The sequence below is a fragment of the Triplophysa dalaica genome, chromosome 1, assembly GCF_015846415.1.
Source record: "Triplophysa dalaica isolate WHDGS20190420 chromosome 1, ASM1584641v1, whole genome shotgun sequence".
NCBI lineage: Eukaryota > Metazoa > Chordata > Actinopteri > Cypriniformes > Nemacheilidae > Triplophysa > Triplophysa dalaica.
The window spans coordinates 31,699,582-31,712,037 of record NC_079542.1 but is presented as its reverse complement, the minus strand read 5'-3'; the positions used below and the strand labels follow the sequence as shown (position 1 = coordinate 31,712,037).

Here is a 12,456-nt window from a genome sequence, read left to right as displayed (position 1 = left end):
AGGACTCGAACCTGCAATCTTCTGATTCGAAGTCAGACGCCTTATGATCTACAACTGCAACAAACACTTGCATAGACAACTGGTGTGCGTCAACGGTTATAATGGGCAATTTAAAACTGCGACCACGGCAGGACTCGAACCTGCAATCTTCTGATTCGAAGTCAGACGCCTTATCCATTAGGCCACGAGGCCTACAAATGCTGCAAAGTTATGTTCTACAACTGCAACAACAACTTGCACAGACAACTGGTGTGCATCAACGGTTGTAATGGGCATTTTGAAACTGCAATCTTCTGATTCGAAGTCAGACGCCTTATGATCTACAACTGCAACAAACACTTGCACAGACAACTGGTGTGCGTCAACGGTTGTAATGGGCAATTGAAAACTGCAACCACGGCAGGAATCGAACCTGCAATCTTCTGATTCGAAGTCAGACGCCTTATCCATTAGGCCACGAGGCCTACAAATGCTCCAAAGTTATGTTCTACAACTGCAAAAACAACTTGCACAGACAGCTGGTGTGCGTCAACGGTTGTAATGGGCAATTTAAAACTGCGACCACGGCAGGACTCGAACCTGCAATCTTCTGATTCGAAGTCAGACGCCCTATCCATTAGGCCACGAGGCCTACAAATGCTGCAAAGTTATGCTCTGCAACTGCAACAACCACTTGCACAGACAACTGGTGTGCGTCAACGGTTGTAATGGGCAATTTAAAACTGCGACCACGGCAGGACTCGAACCTGCAATCTTCTGATTCGAAGTCAGACGCCTTATGATCTACAACTGCAACAAACACTTGCACAGACAACTGGTGTGCGTCAACGGTTGTAATGGGCAATTTAAAACTGCGACCACGGCAGGACTCGAACCAGCACTCTTCTGATTCGAAGTCAGACGCCTTATGATCTACAACTGCAACAAACACTTGCACAGACAACTGGTGTGCGTCAACGGTTATAATGGGCAATTTAAAACTGCGACCACGGCAGGACGCGAACCTGCAATCTTCTGATTCGAAGTCAGACGCCTTATCCATTAGGCCACGAGGCCTACAAATGCTCCAAAGTTATGTTCTACAACTGCAAAAACAACTTGCACAGACAACTGGTGTGCATCAACGGTTGTAATGGGCATTTTGAAACTGCGATGGCGGCAGAATTCGAACCTGCAATCTTCTAATTTAAGTTGAGTTGTCTGACTTGCACAGACAACTGGTGTGCGTCAACGGTTGTAATGGGCAATTTAAAACTGCGACCACGGCAGGACTCGAACCTGCAATCTTCTGATTCGAAGTCAGACGCCTTATGATCTACAACTGCAACAAACACTTGCACAGACAACTGGTGTGCGTCAACGGTTGTAATGGGCAATTTAAAACTGCGACCACGGCAGGACTCGAACCTGCAATCTTCTGATTCGAAGTCAGACGCCTTCTGATCAACAACTGCAACAAACACTTGCACAGACAACTGGTGTGCGTCAACGGTTATAATGGGCAATTTAAAACTGCGACCACGGCAGGACTCGAACCTGCAATCTTCTGATTCGAAGTCAGACGCCTTATGATCTACAACTGCAACAAACACTTGCACAGACAACTGGTGTGCGTCAACGGTTATAATGGGCAATTTAAAACTGCGACCACGGCAGGACTCGAACCTGCAATCTTCTGATTCGAAGTCAGACGCCTTATGTTCTACAACTGCAACAACAACTTGCACAGACAACTGGTGTGCCTCAAAGGTTGTAATGGGCATTTTAAAATTGCGACCACGGCAGGACTCGAACCTGCAATCTTCTGATTCGAAGTCAGACGCCTTATGATCTACAACTGCAACAAACACATGCACAGACAACTGGTGTACGTCAACGGTTGTAATGGGCAATTTAAAATTGCGACCACGGCAGGACTCGAACCTTCAATCTTCTGATTCGAAGTCAGACGCCTTACGCTCTGCAACAACCACTTGCATCAACGGTTGTAATGGGCATTTTGAAACTGCGACCCCGGCAGGACTCGAACCAGCACTCTTCTGATTCGAAGTCAGACGCCTTATGATCTACAACTGCAACAAACACTTGCACAGACAACTGGTGTGCGTCAACGGTTATAATGGGCAATTTAAAACTGCGACCACGGCAGGACGCGAACCTGCAATCTTCTGATTCGAAGTCAGACGCCTTATCCATTAGGCCACGAGGCCTACAAATGCTCCAAAGTTATGTTCTACAACTGCAAAAACAACTTGCACAGACAACTGGTGTGCATCAACGGTTGTAATGGGCATTTTGAAACTGCGATGGCGGCAGAATTCGAACCTGCAATCTTCTAATTTAAGTTGAGTTGTCTGACTTGCACAGACAACTGGTGTGCGTCAACGGTTGTAATGGGCAATTTAAAACTGCGACCACGGCAGGACTCGAACCTGCAATCTTCTGATTCGAAGTCAGACGCCTTATGATCTACAACTGCAACAAACACTTGCACAGACAACTGGTGTGCGTCAACGGTTGTAATGGGCAATTTAAAACTGCGACCACGGCAGGACTCGAACCTGCAATCTTCTGATTCGAAGTCAGACGCCTTCTGATCAACAACTGCAACAAACACTTGCACAGACAACTGGTGTGCGTCAACGGTTATAATGGGCAATTTAAAACTGCGACCACGGCAGGACTCGAACCTGCAATCTTCTGATTCGAAGTCAGACGCCTTATGATCTACAACTGCAACAAACACTTGCACAGACAACTGGTGTGCGTCAACGGTTATAATGGGCAATTTAAAACTGCGACCACGGCAGGACTCGAACCTGCAATCTTCTGATTCGAAGTCAGACGCCTTATGTTCTACAACTGCAACAACAACTTGCACAGACAACTGGTGTGCCTCAAAGGTTGTAATGGGCATTTTAAAATTGCGACCACGGCAGGACTCGAATCTGCAATCTTCTGATTCGAAGTCAGACGCCTTATGATCTACAACTGCAACAAACACATGCACAGACAACTGGTGTACGTCAACGGTTGTAATGGGCAATTTAAAATTGCGACCACGGCAGGACTCGAACCTTCAATCTTCTGATTCGAAGTCAGACGCCTTACGCTCTGCAACAACCACTTGCATCAACGGTTGTAATGGGCATTTTGAAACTGCGACCCCGGCAGGACTCGAACCTGAAATCTTCTGATTCGAAGTGAGACGCCTTATCCATTAGGCCACGAGGCCTACAAATGCTGCAAAGTTATGCTCTGCAACTGCAACAACCACTTGCACAGACAACTGGTGTGCGTCAACGGTTGTAATGGGCATTTTAAAACTGCGACCACGCCAGGACTCGAACCTGCAATCTTCTGATTCGAAGTCAGACGCCTTATGATCTACAACTGCAACAAACACTTGCACAGACAACTGGTGTGCGTCAACGGTTGTAATGGGCATTTTAAAACTGCAACCACGGCAGGACTCGAACCTGCAATCTTCTGATTCGAAGTCAGACGCCTTATCCATTAGGCCACGAGGCCTACAAATGCTGCAAGGTTATGTTCTACAACTGCAACAACAACTTGCACAGACAACTGGTGTGCATCAACGGTTGTAATGGGCATTTTGAAACTGCGATGGCGGCAGAATTCGAACCTGCAATCTTCTGATTCGAAGTCAGACGCCTTATGATCTACAACTGCAACAAACACTTGCACAGACAACTGGTGTGCATCAACGGTTGTAATTTGCATTTTGAAACTGCGATGGCGGCAGAATTCGAACCTACAATCTTCTAATTTAAGTTGAGTTGTCTGACTTGCACAGACAACTGGTGTGCGTCAACGGTTGTAATGGGCAATTTAAAACTGCGACCACGGCAGGACTCGAACCTGCAATCTTCTGATTCGAAGTCAGACGCCTTATGATCTACAACTGCAACAAACACTTGCACAGACAACTGGTGTGCGTCAACGGTTGTAATGGGCAATTTAAAACTGCGACCACGGCAGGACTCGAACCTGCAATCTTCTGATTCGAAGTCAGACGCCTTATCCATTAGGCCACGAGGCCTACAAATGCTCCAAAGTTATGTTCTACAACTGCAAAAACAACTTGCACAGACAGCTGGTGTGCGTCAACGGTTGTAATGGGCAATTTAAAACTGCGACCACGGCAGGACTCGAACCTGCAATCTTCTGATTCGAAGTCAGACGCCTTATCCATTAGGCCACGAGGCCTACAAATGCTGCAAAGTTATGCTCTGCAACTGCAACAACCACTTGCACAGACAACTGGTGTGCGTCAACGGTTGTAATGGGCAATTTAAAACTGCGACCACGGCAGGACTCGAACCTGCAATCTTCTGATTCGAAGTCAGACGCCTTATGATCTACAACTGCAACAAACACTTGCACAGACAACTGGTGTGCGTCAACGGTTGTAATGGGCAATTTAAAACTGCGACCACGGCAGGACTCGAACCAGCACTCTTCTGATTCGAAGTCAGACGCCTTATGATCTACAACTGCAACAAACACTTGCACAGACAACTGGTGTGCGTCAACGGTTATAATGGGCAATTTAAAACTGCGACCACGGCAGGACGCGAACCTGCAATCTTCTGATTCGAAGTCAGACGCCTTATCCATTAGGTCACGAGGCCTACAAATGCTGCAAAGTTATGTTCTACAACTGCGATGGCGGCAGAATTCGAACCTGCAATCTTCTAATTTAAGTTGAGTTGTCTGACTTGCACAGACAACTGGTGTGCGTCAACGGTTGTAATGGGCAATTTAAAACTGCGACCACGGCAGGACTCGAACCTGCAATCTTCTGATTCGAAGTCAGACGCCTTATGATCTACAACTGCAACAAACACTTGCACAGACAGCTGGTGTGCGTCAACGGTTGTAATGGGCAATTTAAAACTGCGACCACGGCAGGACTCGAACCTGCAATCTTCTGATTCGAAGTCAGACGCCTTCTGATCAACAACTGCAACAAACACTTGCACAGACAACTGGTGTGCGTCAACGGTTATAATGGGCAATTTAAAACTGCGACCACGGCAGGACTCGAACCTGCAATCTTCTGATTCGAAGTCAGACGCCTTATGATCTACAACTGCAACAAACACTTGCACAGACAACTGGTGTGCGTCAACGGTTATAATGGGCAATTTAAAACTGCGACCACGGCAGGACTCGAACCTGCAATCTTCTGATTCGAAGTCAGACGCCTTATCCATTAGGCCACGAGGCCTACAAATGCTCCAAAGTTATGTTCTACAACTGCAAAAACAACTTGCACAGACAACTGGTGTGCATCAACGGTTGTAAAGGGCATTTTGAAACTGCGATGGCGGCAGAATTCGAACCTGCAATCTTCTAATTTAAGTTGAGTTGTCTGACTTGCACAGACAACTGGTGTGCGTCAACGGTTGTAATGGGCAATTTAAAACTGCGATGGCGGCAGAATTCGAACCTGCAATCTTCTAATTTAAGTTGAGTTGTCTGACTTGCACAGACAACTGGTGTGCGTCAACGGTTGTAATGGGCAATTTAAAACTGCGACCACGGCAGGACTCGAACCTGCAATCTTCTGATTCGAAGTCAGACGCCTTCTGATCAACAACTGCAACAAACACTTGCACAGACAACTGGTGTGCGTCAACGGTTATAATGGGCAATTTAAAACTGCGACCACGGCAGGACTCGAACCTGCAATCTTCTGATTCGAAGTCAGACGCCTTATGTTCTACAACTGCAACAACAACTTGCACAGACAACTGGTGTGCATCAACGGTTGTAATGGGCATTTTGAAACTGCGATGGCGGCAGAATTCGAACCTGCAATCTTCTGATTCGAAGTCAGACGCCTTATCCATTAAAATGCTGCAAAGTTATGCTCTGCAACTGCAACAACCACTTCCACAGACAACTGGTGTGCCTCAAAGGTTGTAATGGGCATTTTAAAATTGCGACCACGGCAGGACTCGAACCTGCAATCTTCTGATTCGAAGTCAGACGCCTTATGATCTACAACTGCAACAAACACATGCACAGACAACTGGTGTACGTCAACGGTTGTAATGGGCAATTTAAAATTGCGACCACGGCAGGACTCGAACCTTCAATCTTCTGATTCGAAGTCAGACGCCTTACGCTCTGCAACAACCACTTGCATCAACGGTTGTAATGGGCATTTTGAAACTGCGACCCCGGCAGGACTCGAACCTGAAATCTTCTGATTCGAAGTGAGACGCCTTATCCATTAGGCCACGAGGCCTACAAATGCTGCAAATTTATGCTCTGCAACTGCAACAACCACTTGCACAGACAACTGGTGTGCGTCAACGGTTGTAATGGGCATTTTAAAACTGCGACCACGCCAGGACTCGAACCTGCAATCTTCTGATTCGAAGTCAGACGCCTTATGATCTACAACTGCAACAAACACTTGCACAGACAACTGGTGTGCGTCAACGGTTGTAATGGGCATTTTAAAACTGCAACCACGGCAGGACTCGAACCTGCAATCTTCTGATTCGAAGTCAGACGCCTTATCCATTAGGCCACGAGGCCTACAAATGCTGCAAGGTTATGTTCTACAACTGCAACAACAACTTGCACAGACAACTGGTGTGCATCAACGGTTGTAATGGGCATTTTGAAACTGCGATGGCGGCAGAATTCGAACCTGCAATCTTCTGATTCGAAGTCAGACGCCTTATGATCTACAACTGCAACAAACACTTGCACAGACAACTGGTGTGCATCAACGGTTGTAATTTGCATTTTGAAACTGCGATGGCGGCAGAATTCGAACCTGCAATCTTCTAATTTAAGTTGAGTTGTCTGACTTGCACAGACAACTGGTGTGCGTCAACGGTTGTAATGGGCAATTTAAAACTGCGACCACGGCAGGACTCGAACCTGCAATCTTCTGATTCGAAGTCAGACGCCTTATGATCTACAACTGCAACAAACACTTGCACAGACAACTGGTGTGCGTCAACGGTTGTAATGGGCAATTTAAAACTGCGACCACGGCAGGACTCGAACCTGCAATCTTCTGATTCGAAGTCAGACGCCTTATGATCTACAACTGCAACAAACACTTGCACAGACAACTGGTGTGCGTCAACGGTTGTAATGGGCATTTTGAAACTGCGATGGCGGCAGAATTCGAACCTGCAGCCTTCTAATTTAAGTTGAGTTGTCTGACTTGCACAGACAACTGGTGTGCGTCAACGGTTGTAATGGGCAATTTAAAACTGTGACCACGGCAGGACTCGAACCTGCAAGCTTCTGATTCGAAGTCAGACGCCTTATCCATTAGGCCACGAGGCCTACAAATGCTGCAAAGTTATGTTCTACAACTGCGATGGCGGCAGAATTCGAACCTGCAATCTTCTGATTCGAAGTCAGACGCCTTATGATCTACAACTGCAACAAACACTTGCACAGACAACTGGTGTGCGTCAACGGTTGTAATGGGCAATTGAAAACTGCGACCACGGCAGGAATCGAACCTGCAATCTTCTGATTCGAAGTCAGACGCCTTATCCATTAGGCCACGAGGCCTACAAATGCTCCAAAGTTATGTTCTACAACTGCAAAAACAACTTGCACAGACAGCTGGTGTGCGTCAACGGTTGTAATGGGCAATTTAAAACTGCGACCACGGCAGGACTCGAACCTGCAATCTTCTGATTCGAAGTCAGACGCCTTATCCATTAGGCCACGAGGCCTACAAATGCTGCAAAGTTATGCTCTGCAACTGCAACAACCACTTGCACAGACAACTGGTGTGCGTCAACGGTTGTAATGGGCAATTTAAAACTGCGACCACGGCAGGACTCGAACCTGCAATCTTCTGATTCGAAGTCAGACGCCTTATGATCTACAACTGCAACAAACACTTGCACAGACAACTGGTGTGCGTCAACGGTTGTAATGGGCAATTTAAAACTGCGACCACGGCAGGACTCGAACCTGCAATCTTCTGATTCGAAGTCAGACGCCTTATGATCTACAACTGCAACAAACACTTGCACAGACAACTGGTGTGCGTCAACGGTTATAATGGGCAATTTAAAACTGCGACCTCGGCAGGACTCGAACCTGCAATCTTCTGATTCGAAGTTAGATGCCTTATCCATTAGGCCACGAGGCCTACAAATGCTCCAAAGTTATGTTCTACAACTGCAAAAACAACTTGCACAGACAACTGGTGTGCATCAACGGTTGTAATGGGCATTTTGAAACTGCGATGGCGGCAGAATTCGAACCTGCAATCTTCTAATTTAAGTTGAGTTGTCTGACTTGCACAGACAACTTGTGTGCGTCAACGGTTGCAATGGGCATTTTGAAACTGCGACGGCGGCAGAATTCGAACCTGCAATCTTCTGATTCGAAGTCAGACGCCTTATGATCTACAACTGCAACAAACACTTGCACAGACAACTGGTGTGCGTCAACGGTTGTAATGGGCAATTTAAAACTGCGACCACGGCAGGTCTCGAACCTGCAATCTTCTGATTCGAAGTCAGACGCCTTATCCATTAGGCCACGAGGCCTACAAATGCTCCAAAGTTATGTTCTACAACTGCAAAAACAACTTGCACAGACAACTGGTGTGCGTCAACGGTTGTAATGGGCATTTTAAAACTGCGACCCCGGCAGGACTCGAACCTGCAATCTTCTGATTCGAAGTCAGACGCCTTATCCATTAGGCCACGAGGCCTACAAATGCTCCAAAGTTATGTTCTACAACTGCAAAAACAACTTGCACAGACAACTGGTGTGCGTCAACGGTTGTAATGGGCATTTTGAAACTGCGATGGCGGCAGAATTCGAACCTGCAATCTTCTGATTCGAAGTCAGACGCCTTATGATCTACAACTGCAACAAACACTTGCACAGACAACTGGTGTGCGTCAACGGTTGTAATGGGCAATTTAAAACTGCGACCACGGCAGGAATCGAACCTGCAATCTTCTGATTTAAGTTGAGTTGTCTGACTTGCACAGACAACTTGTGTGCGTCAACGGTTGCAATGGGCATTTTGAAACTGCGACGGCGGCAGAATTCGAACCTGCAATCTTCTGATTCGATGTCAGACGCCTTATGATCTACAACTGCAACAAACACTTGCACAGACAACTGGTGTGCGTCAACGGCTGTAATGGGCAATTTAAAACTGCGACCACGGCAGGAATCGAACCTGCAATCTTCTGATTCGAAGTCAGACGCTTTATGATCTACAACTGCAACAAACACTTGCACAGACAACTGGTGTGCGTCAACGGTTGTAATGGGCAATTTAAAACTGCGACCACGGCAGGACTCGAACCTGCAATCTTCTGATTCGAAGTCAGACGCCTTATGATCTACAACTGCAACAAACACTTGCACAGACAACTGGTGTGCGTCAACGGTTGTAATGGGCAATTTAAAACTGCGACCACGGCAGGACTCGAACCTGCAATCTTCTGATTCGAAGTCAGACGCCTTATGATCTACAACTGCAACAAACACTTGCACAGACAACTGGTGTGCGTCAACGGTTGTAATGGGCATTTTGAAACTGCGATGGCGGCAGAATTCGAACCTGCAGCCTTCTAATTTAAGTTGAGTTGTCTGACTTGCACAGACAACTGGTGTGCGTCAACGGTTGTAATGGGCAATTTAAAACTGTGACCACGGCAGGACTCGAACCTGCAAGCTTCTGATTCGAAGTCAGACGCCTTATCCATTAGGCCACGAGGCCTACAAATGCTGCAAAGTTATGTTCTACAACTGCGATGGCGGCAGAATTCGAACCTGCAATCTTCTGATTCGAAGTCAGACGCCTTATGATCTACAACTGCAACAAACACTTGCACAGACAACTGGTGTGCGTCAACGGTTGTAATGGGCAATTGAAAACTGCGACCACGGCAGGAATCGAACCTGCAATCTTCTGATTCGAAGTCAGACGCCTTATCCATTAGGCCACGAGGCCTACAAATGCTCCAAAGTTATGTTCTACAACTGCAAAAACAACTTGCACAGACAGCTGGTGTGCGTCAACGGTTGTAATGGGCAATTTAAAACTGCGACCACGGCAGGACTCGAACCTGCAATCTTCTGATTCGAAGTCAGACGCCTTATCCATTAGGCCACGAGGCCTACAAATGCTGCAAAGTTATGCTCTGCAACTGCAACAACCACTTGCACAGACAACTGGTGTGCGTCAACGGTTGTAATGGGCAATTTAAAACTGCGACCACGGCAGGACTCGAACCTGCAATCTTCTGATTCGAAGTCAGACGCCTTATGATCTACAACTGCAACAAACACTTGCACAGACAACTGGTGTGCGTCAACGGTTGTAATGGGCAATTTAAAACTGCGACCACGGCAGGACTCGAACCTGCAATCTTCTGATTCGAAGTCAGACGCCTTATGATCTACAACTGCAACAAACACATGCACAGACAACTGGTGTGCGTCAACGGTTGTAATGGGCAATTTAAAACTGCGACCACGGCAGGACTCGAACCTTCAATCTTCTGATTCGAAGTCAGACGCCTTATCCACTAGGCAACGAGGCCTACAAATGCTGCAAAGTTATGTTCTACAACTGCAACAAAGACTTGCACAGACAACTGGTGTGCATCATCGTTTGTAATGGGCATTTTAAAACTGCGACCACGGCAGGACTCGAACCTGCAATCTTCTAATTTAAGTTGAGTTGTCTGACTTGCACAGACAACTTGTGTGCGTCAACGATTGTAATGGGCATTTTGAAACTGCGACGGCGGCAGAATTCGAACCTGCAATCTTCTGATTCGAAGTCAGACGCCTTATGATCTACAACTGCAACAAACACTTGCACAGACAACTGGTGTGCGTCAACGGTTGTAATGGGCAATTTAAAACTGCGACCACGGCAGGAATCGAACCTGCAATCTTCTGATTCGAAGTCAGACGCCTTATGATCTACAACTGCAACAAACACTTGCACAGACAACTGGTGTGCGTCAACGGTTGTAATGGGCATTTCAAACTGCAACCCCGACAGAATTCGAACCATCAATCTTCTGATTCGAAGTCAGATGCCTCATCCATTAGGCCACGAGGCCTACGAATGCTCCGATGTTATGCTCTGCAACTGTAACAACCACTTGCACAGACAACTGTTGTGCGTCAACGGTTGTAATGGGCAATTTAAAATTGCGACCACGGCAGGACTCGAACCTGCAATCTTCTGATTCGAAGTCAGACGCCTTATCCATTAGGCCACGAGGCCTACAAATGCTGCAAAGTTATGTTCTACAACTGCAACAACAACTTGCAGAGACAACTGGTGTGCATCAACGGTTGTAATGGGCATTTTAAAACTGCAACCACGGCAGGACTCGATCCTGCAATGTTCTGATTCGAAGTCAGACGCCTTATGATCTACAACTGCAACAAACACATGCACAGACAACTGGTGTGCGTCAACGGATGTAATGGGCAATTTAAAATTGCGACCACGGCAGGACTCAAACCTGCAATCTTCTGATTCGAAGCCAGACGCCTTACGCTCTGCAACAGCAACAACCACTTGCATCAACGGTTGTAATGGGCAATTTAAAATTGCGACCACGGCAGGACTCGAACCTGAAATCTTCTGATTCGAAGTGAGACGCCTTATCCATTAGGCCACGAGGCCTACAAATGCTGCAAAGTTATGCTCTGCAACTGCAACAACCACTTGCACAGACAACTGGTGTGCGTCAACGGTTGTAATGGGCAATTTAAAATTGCGACCACGGCAGGACTCGAACCTGCAATCTTCTGATTCGAAGTCAGACGCCTTATGATCTACAACTGCAACAAACACTTGCACAGACAACTGGTGTGCGTCAACGGTTGTAATGGGCATTTTAAAACTGCGACCACGGCAGGACTCGAACCTGCAGTCTTCTGATTCGAAGTCAGACGCCTTATCCATTAGGCCACGAGGCCTAGAAATGCTGCAAAGTTATGTTCTACAACTGCAACAACAACTTGCAGAGACAACTGGTGTGCATCAACGGTTGTAATGGGCAATTTAAAATTGCGACCACGGCAGGACTCGATCCTTCAATCTTCTGATTCGAAGTCACACGCCTTATCCATTAGGCCACGAGGCCTACAAATGCTGCAAAGTTATGTTCTACAACTGCAACAAAGACTTGCACAGACAACTGGTGTGCATCAACGTTTATAATGGGCATTTTAAAACTGCGACCACGGCAGGACTCGAACCTGCAATCTTCTGATTTAAGTTGAGTTGTCTGACTTGCACAGACAACTTGTGTGCGTCAACGGTTGTAATGGGCATTTTGAAACTGCGATGGCGGCAGAATTCGAAACTGCAATCTTCTGATTCGAAGTCAGACGCCTTATGATCTACAACTGCAACAAACACTTGCACAGACAACTGGT

The 12,456-nt window shown here is 46.8% G+C and overlaps 22 non-coding genes across 22 annotated transcripts; all 22 read right to left on the bottom strand.

Annotated features, from left to right (window-relative positions):
* Positions 1 to 119: 119 nt before the first annotated feature.
* Positions 120 to 192, bottom strand: trnar-ucg (transfer RNA arginine (anticodon UCG)). The gene has a single exon. It is a non-coding gene; the product is annotated as a tRNA-Arg (tRNA).
* Positions 193 to 391: 199 nt separating this feature from the next.
* On the bottom strand, positions 392 to 464 carry trnar-ucg (transfer RNA arginine (anticodon UCG)). The gene has a single exon. It is a non-coding gene; the product is annotated as a tRNA-Arg (tRNA).
* Positions 465 to 558: 94 nt separating this feature from the next.
* On the bottom strand, positions 559 to 631 carry trnar-ucg (transfer RNA arginine (anticodon UCG)). The gene has a single exon. It is a non-coding gene; the product is annotated as a tRNA-Arg (tRNA).
* A 352-nt stretch (positions 632 to 983) lies between these two features.
* On the bottom strand, positions 984 to 1,056 carry trnar-ucg (transfer RNA arginine (anticodon UCG)). Its single transcript has one exon. It is a non-coding gene; the product is annotated as a tRNA-Arg (tRNA).
* A 1,081-nt stretch (positions 1,057 to 2,137) lies between these two features.
* On the bottom strand, positions 2,138 to 2,210 carry trnar-ucg (transfer RNA arginine (anticodon UCG)). Its single transcript has one exon. It is a non-coding gene; the product is annotated as a tRNA-Arg (tRNA).
* Positions 2,211 to 3,458: 1,248 nt separating this feature from the next.
* Positions 3,459 to 3,531, bottom strand: trnar-ucg (transfer RNA arginine (anticodon UCG)). The gene has a single exon. It is a non-coding gene; the product is annotated as a tRNA-Arg (tRNA).
* A 459-nt stretch (positions 3,532 to 3,990) lies between these two features.
* Positions 3,991 to 4,063, bottom strand: trnar-ucg (transfer RNA arginine (anticodon UCG)). Its single transcript has one exon. It is a non-coding gene; the product is annotated as a tRNA-Arg (tRNA).
* Positions 4,064 to 4,157: 94 nt separating this feature from the next.
* On the bottom strand, positions 4,158 to 4,230 carry trnar-ucg (transfer RNA arginine (anticodon UCG)). Its single transcript has one exon. It is a non-coding gene; the product is annotated as a tRNA-Arg (tRNA).
* Positions 4,231 to 5,181: 951 nt separating this feature from the next.
* trnar-ucg (transfer RNA arginine (anticodon UCG)) lies at positions 5,182 to 5,254 on the bottom strand. The gene has a single exon. It is a non-coding gene; the product is annotated as a tRNA-Arg (tRNA).
* Positions 5,255 to 6,503: 1,249 nt separating this feature from the next.
* Positions 6,504 to 6,576, bottom strand: trnar-ucg (transfer RNA arginine (anticodon UCG)). The gene has a single exon. It is a non-coding gene; the product is annotated as a tRNA-Arg (tRNA).
* Positions 6,577 to 7,271: 695 nt separating this feature from the next.
* Positions 7,272 to 7,344, bottom strand: trnar-ucg (transfer RNA arginine (anticodon UCG)). Its single transcript has one exon. It is a non-coding gene; the product is annotated as a tRNA-Arg (tRNA).
* Positions 7,345 to 7,505: 161 nt separating this feature from the next.
* trnar-ucg (transfer RNA arginine (anticodon UCG)) lies at positions 7,506 to 7,578 on the bottom strand. Its single transcript has one exon. It is a non-coding gene; the product is annotated as a tRNA-Arg (tRNA).
* Positions 7,579 to 7,672: 94 nt separating this feature from the next.
* Positions 7,673 to 7,745, bottom strand: trnar-ucg (transfer RNA arginine (anticodon UCG)). The gene has a single exon. It is a non-coding gene; the product is annotated as a tRNA-Arg (tRNA).
* A 352-nt stretch (positions 7,746 to 8,097) lies between these two features.
* On the bottom strand, positions 8,098 to 8,170 carry trnar-ucg (transfer RNA arginine (anticodon UCG)). Its single transcript has one exon. It is a non-coding gene; the product is annotated as a tRNA-Arg (tRNA).
* Positions 8,171 to 8,500: 330 nt separating this feature from the next.
* Positions 8,501 to 8,573, bottom strand: trnar-ucg (transfer RNA arginine (anticodon UCG)). Its single transcript has one exon. It is a non-coding gene; the product is annotated as a tRNA-Arg (tRNA).
* Positions 8,574 to 8,667: 94 nt separating this feature from the next.
* trnar-ucg (transfer RNA arginine (anticodon UCG)) lies at positions 8,668 to 8,740 on the bottom strand. The gene has a single exon. It is a non-coding gene; the product is annotated as a tRNA-Arg (tRNA).
* A 953-nt stretch (positions 8,741 to 9,693) lies between these two features.
* trnar-ucg (transfer RNA arginine (anticodon UCG)) lies at positions 9,694 to 9,766 on the bottom strand. The gene has a single exon. It is a non-coding gene; the product is annotated as a tRNA-Arg (tRNA).
* Positions 9,767 to 9,927: 161 nt separating this feature from the next.
* On the bottom strand, positions 9,928 to 10,000 carry trnar-ucg (transfer RNA arginine (anticodon UCG)). Its single transcript has one exon. It is a non-coding gene; the product is annotated as a tRNA-Arg (tRNA).
* Positions 10,001 to 10,094: 94 nt separating this feature from the next.
* trnar-ucg (transfer RNA arginine (anticodon UCG)) lies at positions 10,095 to 10,167 on the bottom strand. Its single transcript has one exon. It is a non-coding gene; the product is annotated as a tRNA-Arg (tRNA).
* Positions 10,168 to 10,519: 352 nt separating this feature from the next.
* Positions 10,520 to 10,592, bottom strand: trnar-ucg (transfer RNA arginine (anticodon UCG)). The gene has a single exon. It is a non-coding gene; the product is annotated as a tRNA-Arg (tRNA).
* A 625-nt stretch (positions 10,593 to 11,217) lies between these two features.
* Positions 11,218 to 11,290, bottom strand: trnar-ucg (transfer RNA arginine (anticodon UCG)). Its single transcript has one exon. It is a non-coding gene; the product is annotated as a tRNA-Arg (tRNA).
* A 631-nt stretch (positions 11,291 to 11,921) lies between these two features.
* Positions 11,922 to 11,994, bottom strand: trnar-ucg (transfer RNA arginine (anticodon UCG)). Its single transcript has one exon. It is a non-coding gene; the product is annotated as a tRNA-Arg (tRNA).
* Positions 11,995 to 12,456: the final 462 nt, after the last annotated feature.